The sequence below is a fragment of the Chrysemys picta genome, chromosome 2 (assembly GCF_011386835.1).
Source record: "Chrysemys picta bellii isolate R12L10 chromosome 2, ASM1138683v2, whole genome shotgun sequence".
In the NCBI taxonomy this organism is placed as follows: Eukaryota; Metazoa; Chordata; order Testudines; family Emydidae; genus Chrysemys; species Chrysemys picta.
Window position 1 is genome coordinate 146,457,406 of NC_088792.1, and position 19,916 is coordinate 146,477,321.

At 40.0% G+C, this 19,916-nt stretch overlaps 1 long non-coding RNA gene across 1 annotated transcript in view; it reads right to left on the bottom strand.

Moving 5' to 3' along the window:
* The window catches only part of LOC135981520 (uncharacterized), a 291,959-nt gene that overhangs the window by 178,183 nt on the left and 93,860 nt on the right, over positions 1-19,916 (bottom strand). The window lies entirely within an intron of this gene.

A 19,916-nucleotide genomic window follows, 5' to 3' on the forward strand; every position in this document is an offset into this window, starting at 1 on the left:
TCCACTGACTTCAATAAGACTACTCCTGATCTTAAAGTTAAGCTTATATTTATGTGCCTTTCTGAATAAGGATGAACTTAAGCATGTGCTTAACTTTAAGTCCATGAGTAAGTGATTTGCAAACGAGAGTGCTTTACTTTTTAAAGTGCTTTGCTGAATTAGGACCTGAAAGCAAAGTTCATCCCAAACAATACAAAATATTCAATTTTGGAATTAGAATCATAGGCTTCAAGGTCAGAAGGGACCATCATGAACATCTAGTCTGACCTCCTGCACGTTGCAGATCACAGAACCTCACATACCCACTCCTGTAATAGACCCCTAACCTGAGTTACTAAAGTCCTCAAATTATGGTTTAAAGACTTCAAGTTACAGAAAATCTACCATTTACATTAGTTTAAACTAGCAAGTGATCTGTAGCCCTTGATGCAGAGGAAGGCAAAAAAAACCCAGGATCTTTGACAGTCTGACCTGTGGGAAAATTCCTTCCCGATCCCAAATATGGTGATCAGTTAGACCCTGAGCATGAGTGGAGCTGCTAAATTTAGGGACTATGAGGATTCTAGACTTAGACAGGGAACCTGATTCTGATTTCACTCACAGTGATGAGAGTCAGAAGTAACATCACTGAGTGTAAAACCAGTGAGAATTAAAATGAAAGCAAGGTACTAAGACTGTAAAGCAAACTGAGGAAACAATTAGGAGGACAGAAACTGGAAATATAGGGTTTATGTTTTCTCCTGATTCAGATGCAGGACATTAAATGTCAATTCTTTCCTGGGATTCAGATTCTGCTATTGCTGGGATTGAATATGAACTGCTAGATGAGTGCATGGTACCTGCACACAACCTGCTCTATATCCAAGTAAATAATTGTGATTTTTAGAAACCTAAACCTAAAACTAGATATTTTCATTGCTTCAGTTTTTGGGTGCCCCTTTTCAAACACCTGAAGAGGCACGATTTTTAGAGGGCAAATGCTTCGCACATTCTGAAAATCAGACTATCTCAAGTTGGGTTCAAAAAGAGGAGACACCCAAAATCAATACTCATTTGCCCTGAACTCTTTTACCAATCATTGGCACTGAGATTTAAGGTGAGGAATATCTTGTGGACATTTGCTTGCATAAACAAAAGATAAGCATGTGCACTCAGAAAATCCTAAACCTAGGAGAAACTGATTACAGATTGGTGACAGTTGGTTATGTTAATACAGTATCTCAGACAAATCCCTGCTCTGTCTCATTAAAACAGCTGAAAAACAGTGTCAGGGGAGAAAGGAATCATAGGTTGTTACCTGTGGTATCGTGACTGAAACCATCTGTGAATGTTGTATGAAAATAAACTACAGCTGCTTTTTTTAGGCAAAAGCAATAAAATATTACTGTACAGAGATTACTTAGATTACATAATGCAAGCTCCAATGCCATTATTTTGCAGCCAACATAAAAGTTTTCTGTTCCGTGGGAATTATTTTACACAGTTTTTGTAGGAAAAAACAGTAACTTTCTGTGGCTTCATCTCAGGATGATTCAGATACAATGTCTCAAGATTGCAGTGCTTCTGGGTCACAGGGAACGTGACAATTCAGGGCAACTGCATCTGTATTTTCCCTCTGTGGTCCAGCAAAGGCATCCACTCTTAGCCCTGGTCTACACTACAAGTTTTGGTCAAATTTAGCAGCGTTAGATCAATTTAACCCTGCACCCTCCACACGACGAAGCCATTTTTGTAGACTTAAAGGGCTCTTAAAATTAGCACTGTAATCCACCCTGCTGGGTCGAATGTGGGGTAGTGTGGATGCAATTTGACAGTATTGGCCTCCGGGAGCTATCTCAGAGTGCTCCATTGTGACCACTCTGGACAGCACTCTCAACTGAGATGCACTGGCCAGGTAGACAGGAAAAGCCCTGCGAACTTTTGAATTTCATTTCCTGTTTGGCCACTGCGACGAGCTGATCAGCACAGGTGACCATGCAGAGCTCATCAGCACAGGTGACCATGGAGTCCCAGAATCGCAAAATAGCTCCAGCATGGACCGAATGGGAGGTACTGGATCAGATCGCTGTATGGGGAGATGAATCCGTGCTTTCAGAACTCCGTTCTAAAAGACGAAATGATTAAGCCCAGCCAGACACCAGGGCAGTTAGAAGAGCGCAGCAGGGCGCGCTGCGCATCAGAGAAGCTTTGAAAATCAGTTTCATGACTGGCCAGACTACGGTGTGAAAGTTCTGTTTGTTTCTCCTTGATGAAAACCTGTCCCCGTGGTTCACTCTACTTCCCTGTAAGCCAACCGCCCTCCCCTCCCCCCTTCGATCTCTGCTTGCAGAGGCAATAAAGTCATTGTTTCAAATTCATGCATTCTTTATTAATTCATCACACAAATGGGGGGATAACTGCCAAGGTAGCCGGGAGGGGTGGGAGAGGAGGGAAGCACAGGGGTGATGTAGTTTTAGGGGCACTCCCTAGAATGGCATGCAGCTCATCATAGAAGCAGAATGTCTTGGGCTCTGACCCAGAGCAGCCGTTTGCCTCTCTGGTTCTTTGGTAGGGTTGCCTGATATTCCAGGCAGGACTGAATCTCCATTAGACAAAACTTAAAGAAGGGAATGACTTGGAGTCACTCCCATGTATGTCCAGGCACCCCCGACTGACCTCACCGAGTCCGGCTAGGATCACCCATGTCTACCCAGACGCCCCTGACCGACCTCACCGAGGCCAGCCAGGAGGAACCAGGAGACAGCAGCAGATGGTACAATATGGCTGCTAACCGTCTTTGCTCACTTGCAAAGGCAAGGAGCTGCTGCTGTGTAGCACTACAGTACCGTGTCTGCCAGCAGCACCCAGGAGACGTACGGTGACAGTGAGCTGAGCGGGCTCCATACTTGCTGTGGAGACAGCCCTGGCCTTGCGGCCCGGAATTGCTGTTGGTGGGCCTGCAGAAAATTGCCATATCTGTCACAGGCACATCTTCAGCCAGAAGCCTATTTCCTTCTTACCTTCTGTAACCTTTGGAATCATCCTTGCCCCGGGACTCTGTTCCTACCATACGTCCATAAATCTGCCTATCACCACCTCAACAACATTGCCCATATATACCACTGCCTTGATTCCATGTCCTCTAAAACTTCATCTATGACTTTGTCTCCTATTGTTTGGATTAATATAATGCTTTCCTCTATAGCCTCCTCAAATGCTAGCTCTTCATGCTAGCATATGCAAAAGTTGCTGCCTTCCTTCTCACATGCACCAAGAAAGATGACATCGCCATCTTCCTCCTAAAATATTTTCAGTGGCTCCCATTCATTACAACATTCAATTTGAAATTGTCCTCCTTGTTTTTAAAAAAGTCCTTGTGGACTTCCTCTAGCCTAACTCACAGGCCTGGACTCTCGCTATCCTCTCTCTTTTCATTTCCTCTGTTCATCCAATGTAACCCTTCTTTCTGTCCCTTCAAACAATCTTAGCACTGTTAGCACAAGCACCTTTTCCTATGACACAGATTTTTTGTGTCTCTCCATTGTACCAACTCTTATAAATTGTTCAGATCAGCAACTGTTTGTTTGTTTGTTTCGTTCAGTATGTGTATAGTGGCAAGTACAATATGGCCCTGATCCCCTATTGGGGCCCAAAGGGCTAATCCACAATCCTAATAATAATTTCAAGACTTACATCTTTTTTACTTTTCCCTCCTTTTGTGCACCAATGCTTTGGTAACAAAACATTTAACTCCATGCATCTGAAGAAGTGGGTTTTTTACCCAGGAAAGCTTATGGCCAAATAAATCTGTTAATCTTTAAGGTGCCACTGGACTCCTTGTTGTTTTTGTGGATACAGACTAACATGCCTACCCTTCTGATATTTAAAAACATTTAAATAACTCTGTCAAAAACTTTTAATCACAACTTTTTTTTTTTTCAAAAAATGAAAATTGGGTCTGTTTTGAATCCTGCAAGATGGAAACAACTTAATTTTTTTTTAATTTCCCCTTTTTTTGGTCTTGTTTTAACCAACTCTCTGTGAATGGCTTTATGGCTCATCCCTTAATTTATTCATCACAGTATGACTGTACACCATTATTTGAAATCAGTTATATGATATAACCTGCACTACAGTCTTGCTCTATTTAACTCTAGGACATTTTGATGAATATAAAACTTTGTTGAGAAATTATGTGATACAAGATACACAGATCACAAAAGCAACAGCCATAACTGCTTGCTATTTTAAAAAGAAAGCAATTTATTTTAAAGCAAAAATATTAAAGCAGAAATTACAAGAACACTTAAGCAAGGTTAACCAGATGAATCATGATTGTAAGGTAGGTTTTTATATTCCAAAATTTTTTCTAATGTAGCTGCGAAGGAACAAAAATTCCCATAAGTGACCATTCCATGAAAAGAGATAGACATGATAATACATATACCCAGAAAAATTAACTTATTCTAGTTTGAAGGTAACCAACACCATACAGTGCAATCTCATACACCCACTGAATAAGGTATGGCCCAGTTAACACTTGGATGGAAGACCTTGGAAAATCCTTGTGAGAATTAGCTATGCTATTCCAGGGCCTGATTCAAATCCTATCCCTAATCAATGGAAGCACACTCACTGACTTCAGTGGAAGTTTGATCAGGCCCCTGGGGGGGGGGGGGGGGTGGAGAAAGAGAGAGAGAAAGAAAGAGAAAAGGGGGTATTGATGATAAAAAAGGTGGAATATATTCCTCTGAGTTAGTACTGAATTAATGCCAGAGCACTGTGCTAGTGGATGATGTGACTCTCTAGATAACACATTTCAAATAAGGCATAAAACTAAGTTACCAATCACTTCTAGAAATTAAGGCTGATATTTACAAAAGATGCCTATTTCCCACTAAAATCTCAGCCTAAATATCCCATAATACTTTTCAGAATATAGGCACTGAAGCCAGCATGCTGGCCAAATTATAGCCAAGGTAATTACATTCTGCCCACCAACATTTTTCTCACAGTCTCAGTGGGATAGGGTACGGTATTTTTGTATGATAGTCTTGTTCATTTCCTCTTTTAAACACACACTGCATATATGTCATATATAATACCACATGCACGGTATAAAATACATGTGCAAAAACATTCATTTTACTTATAAATGTGAAGCAGAGCATGTACATACAGTAAGAAAATAAGCACATAAAATAGGAATGTGGCATAGGCTCACTCTTCTCTAAACATAACCTAGAAAGTAAGGGTGGTGAGCATTAGCATTATTCATCAAAGTAAGTGTTCAATAAAACTCCTGTTAAATTTGGGGGCATGTGGATCTCCCCCACACACCCCGCCCCCAGAGAAATGAAACCTGGAATGACGGCATATTTTGGGACTTGCATGGTTTATAAATCCCGCATTTCTCTCAAACCTGGAGTTATGTATTCAATTTGGGAAATGATCCTGGTCTATAATTGCCAGAGATAAATGTCCTTTGATCCATAAAGGATTTTTAACAACCAATATGCTAGATTTGAAAAACAGATTGGCATTAGATATAATACCAGTTATGAAGTTTATTTGAATATTGTGTTGAGTAATGTGAACTGTTTGCTAAATTACATGTGATAAACTGAAAACATTTCTAATATATCTTTGGGAAAAATATTACACTTTACTGTTTGGGGCAGAGAGGCTACAGAGTTTAAAAATAAGCATGAAAGGATGCTTACTTCATTGAGGAAAACTGATTTTGGAATAAAACATTTAAATGTGAATACAACTGAAAGCTGGTGTCCAAATAATTAAATTGAAGGTTTCTTAGCTTCATTTGTCTTTCAGAAAAGTTGGACCTGTAGTCAGTGCTTAGCAGCTCAGACGATATTTATCCTGTAATTGTGATTGCAGCACGTGTAGACATATCCAAAGCTAGCTTTAAGCTTGGGTTCCAAGAGTGGTGAAGCTGCAGCAGCCATGGACTTCAGCATGGACGCATAAGCCCACCCAGGACCCTGGATACTTAGTCAAGTGGTTAGCCCATGCTCAGGTCCATGCTGCTGCAACTTCATTACTATGGTACCCCTGCTAGCTAGATTAAAGCTTGCTCAGGTCTGTCTACACATGCTGCAAGGACACCTCTAACTGCAGTGTGGACATACTTTAAGACTGGACTAATCCATCCTCCTTCCCTTCTCTATCACTGTTCTCTGGTCTATGATACCTCCCAGTCCTGCAATTCCTCATCCTTTATATTATTTCCATATCTTTCTATTCCTTTTTCCCCAAACTGAAGTGATTGCTATATTCTATTTTTTCTCCTCTCTCCATCTCCAAAGTCTGACTGTTCTTTTTCCATTTCCATTATCAAGACACTATCCAGACTGTGGGTATCTCTTTTCTTGATTACTGTAATCTCCTCCTCTCACCTTCTGCACACAATCTCACACTCTTCCAGTCTGTTAAAAATACTGCTGCCAAAATCATCTTCCTTAACTGCTGTACTGACTACCTCTGGCCCTTCCTTAAATTCTTGCATAACCTTCCCATTTCCATTTGCAACAAATCCAAGTTCCTCATCACTGCCGCTATAAAATAGCTCCTGCCTCATTCTTCACACTTCTCACTTTCTACTCCCTTCCTTACCAACTTCACTGTGCTTAAGTTATCAGCCTTCATTCCCGTTGGTTCTTCTACACCATCCCCTATGCCTGGAATGAATCTGCCAAGGCTCCACCCTCTCCCCTTTTAAAAACCTCTGGAAGCTGCACTTCTTAAATCAAACCTAAAAACTCAAGTTCCCACCCCAAGAAATGGTCCTTTAAGGGCACTTTCCCCACATGAACTCGATAGAACTGGTAAAGTACTACTCAATATGAGTGAAAGTGGCAAAATCTGGCCCTAACAATTGTAAAATGGAATAAACAAACATTTTGTGGAACTGCAAACTTGTGACATGCGTCACTGCTTATTCATGTTATTTTTTGTTGCGCTCCACATCTTCATTTGTACATTTACTACTTGGATTAGAAGGAACTCTGGACAGTGAGTCAATGGGACCTAGGCACCTAAATCACTTAGGTGCTTTTGAAAAGTGTATCTTATGCCTTTTTTCATCCGCAAAGCACTCAGCACATTGCCATTCCTATACAAATAGATAGTAACAGCAACTTTGGCTGGCCAGATCAGGCAAACCATGGTGTTGGCTTCTGATTCTTCTCTAGGAGCTTCTGGCACAACAGCAGCTTTTAACATCCAAGCAACATCTCTGTCAGCCTCTTGTGCCAATTGCACTTCTAAAATTTTAGAACATTTGCCATTCTATTTCTTTGACAAAAATATCAAAGATGTGTAATGTGGGCAGACAAAACTGCTTCCAGAGATATGGTTTTATAATCCATAGGCCTGCTTTCTGCTCTCAGTTACATCATTAACTCAAATATGGAGTGTCACCAGTGTAACTGAGGGCTGGTCTAAACCCAAACCTTCTGCTGCTAACATTTCTGGAACAGAGAGGAACATACAAAGGCCCAGATCCTGCTGCTTTGGCCTGCTGTGGAAGTGCACTGTTGCAGCAAAGCCAAAGAGTGTGGCCTATTGTCGATTCCCCATGTGTTGGAAAATCCTTGGGTGGTACAGAACCACCAGTTTAGCTCTTATGCCGCCTCCCTTGGAGCTGCCAGTGCATGTCATGTGGCTGGGTGGGGAAAGAGAAGTATCTAGGGCATCCCTATGCTCTACCAATACCTAGCTGCTCAGATAGGCCTTCTGAGCTTCTCTAATCTAGACCATTGAATGGACCAGCCCAGCTGACCCATGGATTGGGGGATACAGCAAACAGAGCTTCAAGCCATGGTTCCCCTTCCACACGTGAGAATCAGGACGTAGAGACTGGGGTGTGGGAATGAGATTATATTTTTCATGCCTTACTAGAATCCTAGAGTTCCTTTCCCTTACAATAAGGTATTCAGCTACTACAGTATGAGAATGGGGCCCTACATTTTAAGGTGCACAGTGCACTTCAAGATACCTTTAACACCATCTTTGCCAGCCTCCCTTCCCCCAATTTTCAGATTTGTGCTAATCACAATTCAGTTGGTTTGTAAGATCCAGCCAATGAGCTTGAACCTAAAGCCAAAGTATAGTTTAGTACTTTCTAATTTAAAAAAAAATGCATTTGCCTTAAGAACTTTGGTTTCCTAGTTCATATATTCCCAATTAGAAGCATTACTTAAAACTGAAAATCTTTAGAACATCTGATTTAGCTTCTTTTACATCCTCATGAAATAGGAAAATATTGGGGGTGGGGGAGTATGTCTTTTAAACTGCACTATACCATGATGTTACAACTTACAAATATGGGGGAGCCTTTGAAAGATGCTACGATTTAAGTACCTCATATGTATTCTTGAGTCTCTTGAACTGGAAAACACAGCCCTCAACTAATTTTCTGCCTTTTTTTAAAACCAAAAAAAAAAAAAAAAAAAAGAGGTAAATGTTTTCCCCAGAGTAGATAAAGGCCAAAACCAAAATGTTCAGAATGTCTCAATATCAGCATACACCGTGCAGAATCAGACAGTAGAGTTTACTCGTTAGTGTGACAAGACCTCTGTCTTATGACACTACACAAATTTTAAAAGGTTACTATAACCTCTAGGGCTGCAGCTCAAGCTCTTAATTCTCTGCTTTATAATTTGTTATGAAGATCTCTAGCTAAGTAAAGCAAGTGCTAAATATTGGCATGAGAAACTGAATTTCAAAATAATTTAACATATTTGAAGTCAAATACACAGTACAATACCCAAAATATTTCTATTAAGGTTAATCACTGGGAGACTCAATGCAAACTATCAGATACCATTAGATCTCACGGCAGAAAAAACAAATGGACAAAAAAATGTAACTGTGACAGATGGCAAGTTCCTGCAATATTCTGGACAAACTGTCCTGAATTAAGTTTAAAACCTTTGGGGTTCATTGTATTAAAATGTAATTGTTTATGTGTTATTGTGATATTGAATGTAATGTTTCTTGGAGGAGGGGGTATGCTAATATACTTTCTCTGCATATCAGTCTTTGAAACTTCTCACTGGGGAGAGGACCCACTCGATATGTCTACACTGCAATTAAAACTCTGCGGCTGGCCCATGCCAGCTGACTTGGGCTAAGTGGCTCAGGTTAAGGGTCTGTTTAATTGCAGTGTAGCCATTCAGGCTTGAGCTGGAGCCCGAGCTCTGGGACCATCCAATCTCACAGGGTTATAGAGCCCTGGCTTCAGTCTGAGCCTGACCATCAATGCCTCAATTAAACAGACCCATAGCCAGAAATCCATGTACCAGAGTCAGCTGGCACAGGCCAGCTCTACAAACTCTACTCTACAAACTGTTACTCTACAAACAAATACACTTGGATAGAATGAGCTGGGAGGTAGCTTAACTGTGGGCATTTATACTGTTATTCTAAAGACGAAGCAAACAGAACTGATTAGGCAGTCAGACTGTTGCTGGAAATAACACAGTGAGGGCAGGGAACTGCTCAGCCTGTAAATATCCCAGTCAGAAAGGAGCAAGACATGTTTCCACCATAGAGAGGCAACAGATAAGGGGCCTGGAGCCTGAGAGTGGGAATACAGGTGCTGCTACCCTGAACTGTGACAGTAACCTAATCATAAGTTTAGAAAGAATCTCAAGAGAATATTTCCCCCACCCCCTCATGGATCAATTAATTTTCTTAAATCACATACAGGAAATGTAGAGCCATGTGCAACCACATACAGTGTTGCTGCAACAAAGCAGGGTCTACTTACATCACAAAGCATCAGCCAAAATTAAATATGGTGGCCGCTTTTTCAGAGGTGCTGAGCACCAGTATTTCCTCTGACATCAATGGGTATCGCAGGAGCTTAACAGCTCTGGAAATTAGACCAATTGGATGTCTACATTTTGCCTTTCATACTTTCCAAACAACAGAATGTAGGCTGAACTTTTAACCTTATCATTGCTTGGCAGCTTCAGAGAGGTTCATATCACTTGTCAAGTACATAAAATGCCATCCTGATACTTGAGCATGAGCATAGGAGCCACAGTCATAATTTATGAATGTCAAGTTGATTTGTTAGGGGTACGATTCATGACAAATAATGGCAAAATGGTGTTCTGTGCTGAGCATACGATTCATTTTCAGAATTTTATTGCTGCTGCAAGCTGTATTGCAGGCACAAGGTGAGTTTGGGGCTCAGGAATAATTGGGGTGTGTGTGTGAGAGAAGGAAATAAAAGAAGGATGAGGAAAATAATAAAGAAATAATGAAGTTTCCATACCCTTTTGAAATGTGCAGGATAGCTTTGGGGAGCTAGACAAGAAATGAATTTTGCTTTGAAGGAATAAAGTGAAACGGTAGGAAGTCTGGAAATCCTCCCTAACATTTCTGTTGCATATTCTCAAATTTATTGATCCTATATTGTAAAAGAAAATTGACCAAGGCCATTTTCCATGTATTGTATTTTTTAACTGACACCCATTCATATTAGATTTTCAGAGGACAGTTAGAGCTTCTTGTAGAAGAAACAGTTTAAAACAGATGAATATATTAGATTATTGAACTTTTTTAATTTTAAAAAGTAACATTTGATTGGAGATATAACAGTATAAGAGATATCACTGGGTGTCATTAAAATGTCAGCACTTACTAACAGATGTATGTTTAATTAATTTTTTAAAGATGGGTCAATAATAATCCATAGTATTTTATTTAATTGATTTCTCATCTTCCTCCTTTCCATGTTCAAAGACTGTATTCAAACAGATCGTGTTTTTCTCATTTGTTTGTCAAAAAAATCAGATTTTTTTTTAAGCAAATTATTCTTGGCTTGCAGCTTGTTTGCCAGCAGGCTGTAACCAAAATTTTGAAACTAATTTGTTTTGATTGTACACTTATGTCTGATGGTGCATTTTTGTGCCTGATTGGATAAAAGTTACACACCTGATTGTGGGAGTAGATACTTGTGAATATAAATCTGAAGTTCATTTTCTACAATATGCTGCAGGTTTTACCTAAAATTCAGTTTTGGTGAATTGCAAGTAAAACTTTGTTCGCATGAGGATTTGTTATAACTATTAAGCACAAACAAAAGCAGTAGAAACCTATTCTAAGCTAATATCTTAACAGGTTCAAATGAAAATTGGCAGAAATGTTTTGTTGAATTTGTTCAGCTATATTAATTAACCATTAATGGTCAATAAACTGAGCTTTTTATGCATTCAAAATCTTTCCAAAGGATTATAATCAGAGGCTATTGGCTAACATTTTCAAAAGATATGTGCCTAAAGTTAGGCATCTAGGTTCATCTTTTGGCACTAAAGTAGCCTAATTTTCAAAAGTGCTGATGAAATCAAAGCCCACTGAAACCAAAGGATGGTGTTAAGCACTTTAGAAAATCTGGACACCTATTTAAATGCCTAAATAAGAAATTTACAAGCCTAATATTAGCTCTCGCCCCCCCCCCCTTTTTCACACAATCTCAAGACTTATTTACAGTACAATTTTTTTGAACAATATCAGTATATTGATCTCTGCATGAAAACCAGAGCTAGCTCGCCCACACAACAGGCTGTCGCTTAGGGCAGCATAGTATTAAGGGCAAAAAAATGCTTAGTGACTGTTAATTGTGTGTGGCATGGATATTTCTCAGTTTGCCTAGGGCAGAAAAAGGCTAACTCTAGCACTGACATGTACATACTGTTTCTAAGGGGAAAATAACATCTCTCTGTATGTATCTTCCATAGTCAGATGATTTTGATAACTTTTTTTAAATCAAACAACTAAAGTATGGAAAATTCTGCTGAATACAAATCAACTTCCTAATTGGTCTCATCACAAAGAAAAGCATTAAGATAATCCACATAGCTGTAGGCAGTCAGAAAATACACACATTTTGTTCATATAGAATTTCTAGTTTCTAAATGGCCATACATTTTAGAAAGTAAATACATATTTTAATAAGTGATCATTTACAGTGAAAATACACCCAAAAGAAAATGGTTACATGTAATAAAGCATTGAAGCCAAAACACCTTGACTTTTGCCACAGCACAGGGTTGGAAGGGAGCTCAGGAGGTCATCTAGTCCAATCCCCTGCTCAAAGCAGGACCAATCCCCAGTTAGATTTTTGCCCCAAATCTCTAAATGGCCCCTTCAAGGATTGAATTCACAACCCTGGGTTTAGCAGGCCAATACTCAAACCACTGAGCTATCCCCCGCCATGTCAAGCTGGGAAATGATATATGTAATGTATTGTGTACTGTCACTGCATGAGGGTCACCCCATCATATCCGAAGAAGTGAGGATATTCAGGAATCTTGGAACAGGGTGCCACTGTTTTTGTTTTGTTTTGTTTTAATTTGAATGGCAAAGTCCATTGCCGTCATTAAAGACTAAACTGTGATAACCTTCCTTATGCCAAAGAATCAATGGGAACATTTGGGGATTATGGCAGAACACAGTATGAGATTATAACAATCTGGAAATTAAACACAGATATTGTGACATGAAATCTGAGAAAGGCTTGAGCACGTGTTAAAGACCTGCCATTCAAATGTTTTAAAAACAAAGTTTCTCTCACTTGTGTTAGAGGGACAGATCCTGCCACCCATGCACTTGCTGACTATTAACTTACCCTGCAATTGATCTCACTGGAATCACTATGGAACTACTAAACCTGAGTAAGAGTGCCAGAATCTCTAGCCTATAATTTAGATTATCCAGATCCAAGTTTCCCCTTAATGTCTCAAAATATAAATCTAAACTAATATTTTTACTGCTTTTTTCTTTTAGAAATTGTTTGCAGTGTTGTTGTGGCCATGTTGGTCCAGGACACTGTAGACACAAGGTAAGCAGGGTATTAACTTTTCTTGGACCAACTTCTGTTAGGGAGAGAGACAAGCTTTCAATCTTATACAGAGCTCCTCTTCAGGTCTGGGAAGTGTCCTCTCTAAGTGCCTTTCCCAGACTAGAAGAAGAGCTCTTTGTAAGCTCAAATGCTTGTCTCTCCCCAAGAGAAGTTGGTCCAAGAAAAGATAATACGTCACCCACCTTGTGTTTCTTGTCAATAGCTATGTCTCTGACAGATTTCCTATCTCACTGCAGTCAGAGATTAAATGTGTGTAAGAAACCTCCCCGTAGAGGGGTCTACTGCAGGGGAAAAAAGGCAGTTTTACATGATGTACCAGCTTAATCTGAGCTATTACTAGGTCTTCTAAACTCACCAGTGAAGAGTTGTTGGAAATGGCTTGACATTTATGCATTTCCTTTTGACATTATCGGGGTTAATTAAATGATAACCTCCCCAGTAGTGGAACATGTATGAGGCAATAATGTCACCTAGGCTCATAACCGCAGAAACTACACAGCCAATGTTTACTGCTGCGTGAAATGCTCTGGTACCTATTATGCAGTATGTTTTTTTTTTTAAAGAAAGGAAAACAGAGAGAATTGGTGTTTTGAATTGCTTCATGTTGGTGGACTGCAGAATGAGAGGGTCAAGCAATATAATTTTATAGGTAATTTCAAGAAATGCAGAAACTTCAGTGAGCATATTTCAGTAGCTAAGAGCTACCTTGCCCAGTCCTTAAACTGGGGAGCCGTAACTCATAGAAGTAATCCCACCGAGGCTACTAAGTAAGTAGCCCCTCCGAGACTGGGTAAGAGCTCCCCGATGTAAGTAAGGGTTGTGGAATCTAGCACTGAGAAATTGTATGTTGCACTTTCACAGCATTTCTGAGAATCTCCAAACGCTTAACAAAATATTAAAATTTAAAACATCTGTAATGATGTATTTAAATTAAGGCAGTTAAGAATTATTACACTTATTTTATAAATGGGAAATTTAAGCACAGATTATTATTAGAATGGCTATGGTTAGATGGTTTGTTCTGATTTCCATACCTGCTCTCCCCAGTAGAATGTACAACCTACAAAGAGTTATCTGATTGAATGAAGAGATGATGGGGGAAGGTCATAAAGGTTTTCTAAATTAGGATTCTGGAAGGAATTAAAAAGTGGAAGAAAAGCTGTGAAAAGGTCAATTTGTATGGACAGAGTAGCAGCTGGAGCAGAGTGAGCTAGAGTGCCAGGGAGTTAGGGATAGCTGGAAGGCAGGTACAATCTGGAGCTCAAGAAGTGGTGTAGGGCAGGAAAGGAAGTATAAAAATGGAGATTGAATATGGGCGGTAAATGGGAACTGTACTTTGAATATAGAATGTGCTATAAAAATGCCTAGTAAACATCAGCCCCTAGGTTTCTCAAGTTGGGACACCTAGTGGAAGTTAGCACTCATTAGCACTGCAAAAGTGATTTTCCTCCCTTCTTGTCAATTGTTGACAGCTTAACAAGCAGGTGCTTGGGGCAGCCCAGGGAGAGGGGCGGCACCTGCGGCAATTCGGGGGCGGCAGGTCCCTCACTCCCTCTAGGAGCAAAGGACCTGCCGCTGATCAGCCGCCGCCGATCGTGGCTTTTTTTCCCCCCCCCAATTGCCGCCGCCGATCACAATTGCCCTGACCATTGAGAATAGCCTTAACTGAATTGGCTCGTTAGCACTGACCCTCCCACTTGGTAAGGCAACTCCCATCTTTTCATGTGCTGTGTAGTCATACCTGCCTCTGTATTTTCCACTTCATGCATCTGATGAAGTGGGTTTTAGCCCACGAAAGCTTATGCCCAAATAAATTTGTTAGTCTCTAAGGTGCCACAAGGACTCCTCGTTGTTTTTGCTGATACAGACTAACATGGCTACCACCCAGAACCTCTATGCAAATCTTCAGAGTGAAATCTCACAAGAACATGCCTGTTACTGCATCTGTATAGCAAAAGGAAAACATTTATGGTGATTCGTTCTGCTTAAAACAACATCTCTAATTTAATATTTTGTTCAATGAGACTTTTGCTAAAAACATTACAGACGCTGAAATTTGTACCATTCTGGGGAAAGCAAGGCTCCCGAGCAATTGATTCTGCAATCTTCCTACAGACATTCCAAATGATGTCTTGAATATACAGTCATCACAAAACTGTCAGGTCCAAAAAGATAATAATACTGTGGCTCGTATGTTCCTGTGCAACAAGACATTAATGGAGCAAATCAACCAGCAGGGTCTAAAAAGTGATTAAATGATGGGTAAAATTTTGACTTCTATAGGGGATTAAGGAATGCAGAAGCCCTTTAATTCCCCCCATATAGGGGGACCCCACACAAGCTTGAATCACCAAGAGGACAATCTGGCTAGCTCAGTAGTGGCTTCACAGCAGCTAAAAATCAGAGACTGGAAAGCTGCTGAAGAGGGCAGAGGGTTCTCTTTGCAAATTAGCTTCCTGCACCTGACCACCCTTGAACTGATCCTGCCCCTCTCTTTTTCCTGGAAAAGTCCCCTAGAGACTACTCCATAATGAGGTATCAGTAACCCCTAAGAGCTGTCCCAGCATGAAAGAGGGGACCAAGGATTCATGAAAATGTTTCATTGAGGGTGAAGGCAGAATGCTTTATCCCCTTATTCCTCAATGGCCAGAGTGGGAGGTATTCAACCCAAATGGACCCACCCAGTGTAGTAATAGCACTATTTTGGGGAAAGAATGGTGACGATTGAGAGGCGATAACAGTTGGAGGTAGAAAAGTACAGGGGATTTTAAATGAAGAGTTGGACTGTGATGTTGAAAGAGCAGAAGCTAGTTTCAAAAACGGATTTTGAGTCTGACATGGCTGGCAGGCAAGGAAGATTATATTAGCTGTAGCAGACTGGACAATATGAGGTTCACTTGTAACTGGAATTATGTTCATGTAAACCAGTTACTCAGTGTGCTGTTCTGTTCCAGGGGGTTAATACACTTGAAAGGCTTGTTTGCTATCACTGACAATTTAAGTGATGTTTGTTTAAAAAAAAAAAATCTGAAAACAGCTGAGTTTGCTTAAGTTCTCGGTTTCTGTGAAATCACTTTTCCCAGCTATATCTAGCCTTAGAGTTTAAATATCAGTACCATCTCAGATTTTTTCATTATAGTCCCCTAAATAGTTAGGCAATCACTGTTAATTTCTTAAAGAGGATTTTTTTTTAAAGTTATACAGAATGAGTGAATGAAACACAAGAGTGTAAAAGTTCAAATATACAATCATCTATCTTTGTGGCATAAAACAGATTTTCCGTGGAATTTTGCATGGCCTCCCTGCCTAGTGAAAAGGAGCAGTGTAGGGTTTATACCACTCCTGGATCGTATCCTACCCTTCTGAATCACTGCAACTCAAGCAAACTGGTGCCACACCCTGCATTACCATAGCATGTTTCTTTCTCCAGTTTTCGGCTCCCAAACTCATTCCATTAATGTTCCATTTCTCTCTCTCTGTGTCCTGCCAAACTTCCTTCCCTACACTGTGGAATTATTTAATCCCCATTTAAATCCTGCTAATTTATTTAATTTTTAATTCAGTCTTACTCCCATTGACTTCAGTAATGCAGGACTGGGCCTTTACTATTCTGTCATATAGAAACATGCAATTTCAACTCTTTTCCCTAATTAATCTGCAGACAGAGAAGCAGTAGAAACTAAAGTTTTGAATTTTTTGTTTAGACATTTGACTTGTTACTGTTGAGCAAAATAAAGCCCCAATTCTAACAGTTATTCCATGTAGGTGGACCCCAGCACCTTCATATAGCTGATGATCCTTAGGTGCAGGGGTCCACCTCTGCAGAATTAACTTTCTGGATTGGGGTCAAAGCCTTTAAATGTTGAAAAAGAGTGTGTGATGGTGGGGTGCTTCATTAAATAGTAACTCAAAATGGGGCTAAGAGATTCTCTTTCTCTCTCTCACACACACATACCCATCCACCCACCCCTTCCCCCTTTGGGCTGACATTAAGCACAGAAAAAGTGTGTCAGTGTTGGACATTTTTCCTGAGAACGTTACCAGCAAGTGAAAGTGGGTTAAAAGATTATCCCAACATAATTATAGTGGTTGCTACTAGGCAATGGCTGTATTTCCTATTTTCAAAATCTATTTAATCCTCAAACTGTCTTTCTTCTCAGTGCACAAAGTGTTGCTAGAGAAACTCCCATGAGGAAAGGTCCAGATATAAATATTTAAGACTTGGAGGGAGGCCTGAAAATAAAGTAGCACTGAAGTGTGTTTTAAGACTCTGTTAGCAATCACAGTATTTCTCCCTCACCTCTTCATTTCAAGATTTGGATGCATTTTACCATTCAACAGAATAATGAAAGGCCATTTGCCTGTTTACAATAAAACATGCAGTAGACAAGCATTTTGCTTCAGTGTTTAAGGATGTAGTGAAAATTCTTTAATCCTAAATAGGGTGTTGACATATTTCACAACAAACAAAGCAGAAAAACTGATGAGCTATTATTTACAAAACGTGACTGCACAGCTTTTGATTAAACATAATGAGCCAGATTCTTTTCTCACTTACACAAAGATACATCTGAACCAACCTCATTGAGTTTAGTGGAGTTACACCAGAGAAAAATCCACTTGACTTGCTGTTCAGATCTGCAGTACTAGACACTACTTTTGATTCCGCATCTTATTTAAAAATAGTGTTTAAGGAAATAAAATATGTATATTTTGAAAATGGAAAAAAATGTTTTAAAAATATACAAAAGCTAATTAAGACCCAGGGCAGATCCCAAACTGGTGTAAATTGTCATAGCTTCACAGCTCCATTTCAATGGAACTACACTTATTTACACCAGCAGAGGATCTAGGTCCCTGAAACCTTTAACAGTATCCATTAAGACAGTTACAGTCTCACCCAAAGCCAATTGAATTGAGTCCCATTGATTTCAAAGGGGTTTGGATGATCAAACCAGAACACTTCCATCATAAAAGTGTACTTTGTTCATATATTTTTTACATTAGTAATTTACTTGCATTAGTGTGGAAGACACCAACATTTTTTTCTGTACATGAAGTTCTGTATTAGGTTTGGACAGCATAGATTTATTAGACGTGCATCTAGATCACAGTGACAAATAAGTCAAAACTGAAAGACGCAAATTTTAAGCTGAAAATTTGCAAGTCATCAAGCCAAGGCAAAAAATAAAAATTAAAAATTAAAAAACAAATCTTTTTCCAGATTGTTTGTCTTCAGAAGTTAATAATCTGGACAAAATATATTAAAAAAATTAGATACATTCAAGTGACTACAAAATGAAGCTGGAAGAGAAGCATGTTTAAATATACATAAAAATCCTAGTTATGGGTTGTAACGATGCTGGTTCTGGCAGGACCCAACTGAGAGTGCCAATTCAAGACAAATCGCTTAAAACAGAGCAGTTACAGCCCAAGGCTGGGTTTTTTCCACCTCTAAGGCAAACCAAACCAGCCAGACAAAGAGGACTTTGGTCTCACCCCACTGGCTAACCACAAGTCACATAAGCAATTCCCTTAGACACTCCAGTTTCCCAGTATCACCACCAGTGCCACTCATTAGGAGGACGAATGGTTATGAAAACCAAACCCCAATAAAAGAAAAAAAAAGTTCTCTCGATCCCAAAGAATCAAGCCCCAGACCCAGGTCAATATACAAATCAGATCTTATCCCCAAATCACGCTGTTGCCAATCTTTTAGAATCTAAAAGCTAAAGGTTTATTCATAAAAGGAAAAAAATATAGATGAGAGCTAGAACTGGTTAAATGGAATAAATTACATTCAGTAATGGCAAAGTTCTTGGTTCAGGCTTGTAACAGTGATAGAAACTACAGGTTCAAATCAAGTCTCTGGAATACATCCCCAGCTGGGATGGGTCATCAATCCTTTGTGTAGAGTTTCAGTTTGTAGCAAAGTCCCTCCAGAGGTATGAAGCAGAATTGAAGACCAGATGGAGATGAGGCATCAGCCTTTTATAGTCTTTTCAAGGTATAAGAACACCTCTTTGTCCTTACTGTGGAAAATTACAGCAAAATGGAGTCTGGAGTCACATGGGCCAGTCCCTGCATACTTTGCTGAGCTGCAAGGCGTATCTGCCTTCTCTCAATGGGTCAGTTGTATAGCTGATGGTCCTTAATGGGCCATCAAGCAGGCTAGGCAGAGCTAACACCAACTTGTCTGGGATGTTTCCCAGAAGCATAGCATAAGTTTGAAATACAGACAGTATAGAGCCAATATTCATAACTTCAACTACAAAATTGATACACACACATAGACAGCATAATTATAACCAGCAAACCACAACCTTGTCTTAGACACCTCATTTGACTCCCTTTATATAAGATTTGATGCCACTACAGGATTTTGGTTGCAACCATGTTCTATATGGTCCCAGATTGTCTCAATAACGTCACATGGGTACTAGATCATAACGCCATTCTGATTGCTGTCTCTAACTCCTGGCCTCAACTCATCCATTTTAGAACTTCCAAGTACCTGGGCATTAGTAGCAGGTCCCATTCCCTTTGTCAGCCTATCTACTGGGGAGAACCACATTATGCATTAGTCATTTCTAGCTGTTCTTGCTACTAGTCCCACCACCTACAAGTTTCACAACCCCAGGGCTGCTCAGAGGATTCAGGGGGCCTGGGGCAAAGCAATTTTGGAGGCCCCTTCCATAAAAAAAAGTTGCAATACTATAGAATACTATATTCTCGTGGGGGCCTGGGGCAAATTGCCCCACTTGCCCCTTCTCCCCCCATCTTGGCGGCCCTGGCCATCTGCACTGAAGTGAAATTCAGGCCCAGGTGCAGAGAAATCACAACCAGGCCTTAATACCACATCAGCCACGTGATGAGGACATCTATCACCTGTAAAATGGCAAGGTGTTACTCAACAGATCTGTTGTCTGTGTATTTAGGAACACATCTGCTGACTGCATGGACAAACAACTTTTAAAAAAAACAACTGCTTTTTCCTCCTGCTAGCACTGCTGAGCCACCACAGTGAAGAGAGTGAGCTGGA